This window comes from Mustela erminea, chromosome 15 (genome assembly GCF_009829155.1).
Source record: "Mustela erminea isolate mMusErm1 chromosome 15, mMusErm1.Pri, whole genome shotgun sequence".
NCBI classification, from domain to species: domain Eukaryota; kingdom Metazoa; phylum Chordata; class Mammalia; order Carnivora; family Mustelidae; genus Mustela; species Mustela erminea.
Window position 1 is genome coordinate 77,362,022 of NC_045628.1, and position 4,040 is coordinate 77,366,061.

The following is a 4,040-nucleotide window of genomic DNA, read 5'->3' on the forward strand; positions in this document are numbered from 1 at the left end:
CACACGTGGACTCTGCCACCTAGGTGTGTATGGGGGGCGGGCAGGACAGGGAATAGAAAGTGGGAAATCAAAATCCACCTAGAGCTTTCCAGCCAAAAGCTGCCTTCAAGCTAATGATTTTCAATATAAAATATTTATCACTAATCCTACTTTCAAAACTCTACATCCAAGAAAGACCTGTGCCAGTACTTGTGGTATTAATAACTTAGAAGGGAAGCCTCCCCTAGACGGTGAAGGGTCAAGGCTGAACAGATTGTTCTGAGTGCCAAGAGCCTCTGTCTTAGAAGTTTCTTCCTCAAGGTGGGCCTTTCCCTGGATGCCCCTCATGGACCTCCACTCCCAACCCACTCTCTCCTGGCAGGCTTGGCCAGTCGCCAACCTCAGGCCCCTGCACAGCCCATTCCTCTCCCTTCCAGGTAAGCAGTGACGCTATTGTCTACTGGACCACATCCTATGATGACAACCCCTGGGGAGGCAGCACACAGAAAAGGCTGACCTTCGTGCCAAACAGACCCGGGGTCACGGGCTGTCACTGCCATTTGCTGGCTTTGGGAGTATCCTTAAATTCCTCTGGCTTCAGGTTCATCATCTATAAAATGAGTATGAACCACTTTAGTCACAGACCCTTGAAAGTAACATAAATCTATTTAAACTGATTTGAGCAAAAAAAAAAAGTAATTTACTGAGGGAGTTCTGTGGTATGTCATGGGATCCAAGGGAGAGAGGAACCAACTAGTAATTTCCAACCACTATTCCTGAAGGTGGAGGAAGAGGGCAAACAACAGGCTACCTGACACACAGTAGATTCATAAAACATCAGCAGCAGTTGCTAAAAAGCTACTGGCACCTTGTCCCAGTGTCTGTCCCTGAAAACTGAGGGTGACAGAGAAAGGAAGACATTTTCCCACATTTGTGAACTTGGTATCTGTTCTGTCACCATCTTTCATATTCCCACTTAGACAGTAGAATTTTCCAGGTGCCGTGAGGGATTTCTATCTCATTTGGGTCATTTCCCCCACCAGATCCCAATTTCTTTCTTATATGCTCTGCAGCAGGGGCAGAAGGCACGGCGGCTGAGCTGCAGAGAGGAGGAGCCTGGGGTCAGGAATGGCCTCCATCCTCCCCACCTCCCACGGGCCATAGCAGATAAAGCCTTGTGCTCGGGAAGCTCCAGATACGTGAGGGGAACACAGAGGGAATGGTGACCAGGGTCCATGCCCCACCTGTTTACTATCCCTATGGCTTCCCGTCTGGGGTTGTGCAGACTTCCCCAAGGCCCAACCCCAGCCCCCGCTCTCTCTGCCTTGTGGGTGGTTGTTTCCCAGGGTTCTCAGAGTAGCACGCCACAAAGCCAGCCACCTCAACTGCAAAATATTCTATAAAGCAACATATGATCAAGCCTCAGTCCCACAGACAGACCCACTGCCTGGTGTTGAATCAGAACTTTGCAATCCCAAAGACCCGACTTTATTTTTTTTTTTAATTTATTATTATTTTTTTTTACATAACTATTTAAGCCATGGCTTTATTTTTCTTTTAAACATCTTAATTTTATTTTTTTCAGTGTTCCAAAATTCCGACTTTAAATCCAAACTCCATCATCTGCTAGTTGTGTGGCTGAGAGGAAATTGCGCTATTCTTTTGTTCCCCCATTTTTTTAAATTATGGGAAAATACATAACATAAAATTTAGCATTTTAATTGTTTTTCAAGGCACAGTTCAGTGGCATTATACACAATCCAGACTTCCCCACCATCCATCTCCAGAACCCTTCTTGCCTTGCAAAACAGAAACCCTGTATCCATTTATATTAGTCCGGGCTCTCCACAGCCTCGAAGGCACATCCAGAAATAATGCTTAACCAGATATCTGGGCAGCCCCGTGGCCATAAAATTAACCATCACACCATTAACACTAACTCCCTCTTCTCCCTTCTTCCCAGCCCCTGGCAACTACTGTCCTACTTTCTGTCTCTGTGAATTTGACTACTCTCAGCATTTCCCATATGGGGAGCCATACCATATTTGCCCTTTGGTGACTGGTTCACCGTTTACTTTACTCAGCATAATGTCTTCAAGGTTTATCCATGCTGTAGCATATGTTGAAATTCCCTTCTCTTTGGGGACTGATTAATATTCCCTTATATGGGTACACCACATTCTGTATACCCGTTCCTCGACATTTGGTTGCTTCTGCCTTTTAACTATTATGAGTAATCCTGCTCTGAGCACGAGTGAACAAGGATCTTTGGAGATTTCACCCGATCTTTTAGATATATATCTAGAAGTGAAATTGCTGGACCTTATGATAATCCTATATTTAGTTTTTGAAGCAACTACCGACTAGTTTTGCACAATGACTGGAACACGTGCCCACCAATGGGGCACAGGGCTCCAATCTCCCCACATCCTCTTCTGCCCTTGTTATCTTCTGTTTGTTTGTTTTTTGATAATTGCCGTCCTATAACAGGTGTGAAGCATCATCTCATTGTGGTTTTGTCTGTGTTTCCCTACTAATTAGTGCCATCTTTTCATGTGAAGAACAGCCATTTGTGTGTATTCCTTGGAGAAACATCTACTCAAGTGCTTTGTCCACTGGGCTGTTTGAGTTTTCCTGTCGTGTTTTAAACATATATATATATATATATATATATTCTGGATATTAATCCCTTATCAGCTATGATTTGCAAATATCATCTCCCATTTTATGGGTTGCCTCATTCCTCCATTGACCGTGTCTTTCAATGCACACAATTTTTTAATTTTCATGAAGTCCAGTTTGTACAATTCTTTAATTACCTGTGCCTCTGGTGTTGCATCCAAGAAGTCATTGCCAACTCCAACCTCATGAAGCTGTTGTCCTGTTTTCTTCTAAGAGTCTTATCATTGTAGCTCTTATGTGGAGATCCTTGCTCCAACTGGAGCTAATTTTTGTATATGGCGTTAGGTAAGGGTCATTATTTGCAAGCTTATGTCCAGTTTCCCCAGCAGCATGTGTCGATAAGATGGTCTTTCCTCTCATTGCATGTCTCTTGGCTCCCTTGTCAACAGTTCATGTGACCAAAAACACAAGAGTTTATTTCTAGGCTCTCTATTCTAATCTGTTGGTCGACATATCTGTCTTTGGGCCAGAACCACATTGTTTCAATTACTGCAGCTTTGTAGTTAAGTTCTAAAATCAGGGAATGGGAGTCCTCCAACTTTGTTCTTTTTCAAGACTGTTTGGGCTATACAGTATTTAAAGCCTTAATTTTGTCACCTGTAAAATGGGGATGATGCTTGCATCTGCTTTATCAGATCCTGTTTGTGTACATGTGTGTATTAGATGAGATAAGGCACAGAAAGCACTTTGCATGGAATATAGTTAAGTTATAGATTAAAATTTTCCATTAATAATATTGATCAGTGATAATAATGGATATCATTATATTATTATATTATATTACCATGATAATAATGATGGATAAATATATAATTTTTATTATATATAAATATGTATTTATATAGAAACATATAAATATATAAATGAGATAAAAGAAATGAAAATGATAGATAAAATGATAAAAAAAAGTTCCTTTAATGAGTTATTGCCTCTTCAAAAGTAACAACTATGATATACTTGCATGTGTAGCCTGCATCTTCAGGAAGACTAAGCCAATTTCTCAGCTTTTATTGGCCCTGTCTCAGCATAAACAAGTTTAGGCTGGCATAGCCAAGTCTGTGTTCAAACCACAGCTCTGCCACATAAGAAGGTTTGTGGTTGTCAGTGATCAAGATGGCACCATGAAAATAAAATCTTTAAAAAGGAAAAAGAAAAGAAAAGGGGTACCTGGCTGGCCCAGTTGGTTAAATGTTTGCCTTCGGCTCAGGTCATGATCTTGGGGTCCTGGGATTGAGCCCGCATCGAGCTCCCTGCTCAGTGGGGAGCCTGCTCCTTCTTCTCCTCCTGCTCATGCTCTCTGTCACTCTCTCTGACTCTCTCTAGTAAATAAATAAAATCTTTAAAAAAGAAAAAAACAGAAAAGGTGGCACCAGGAGCTG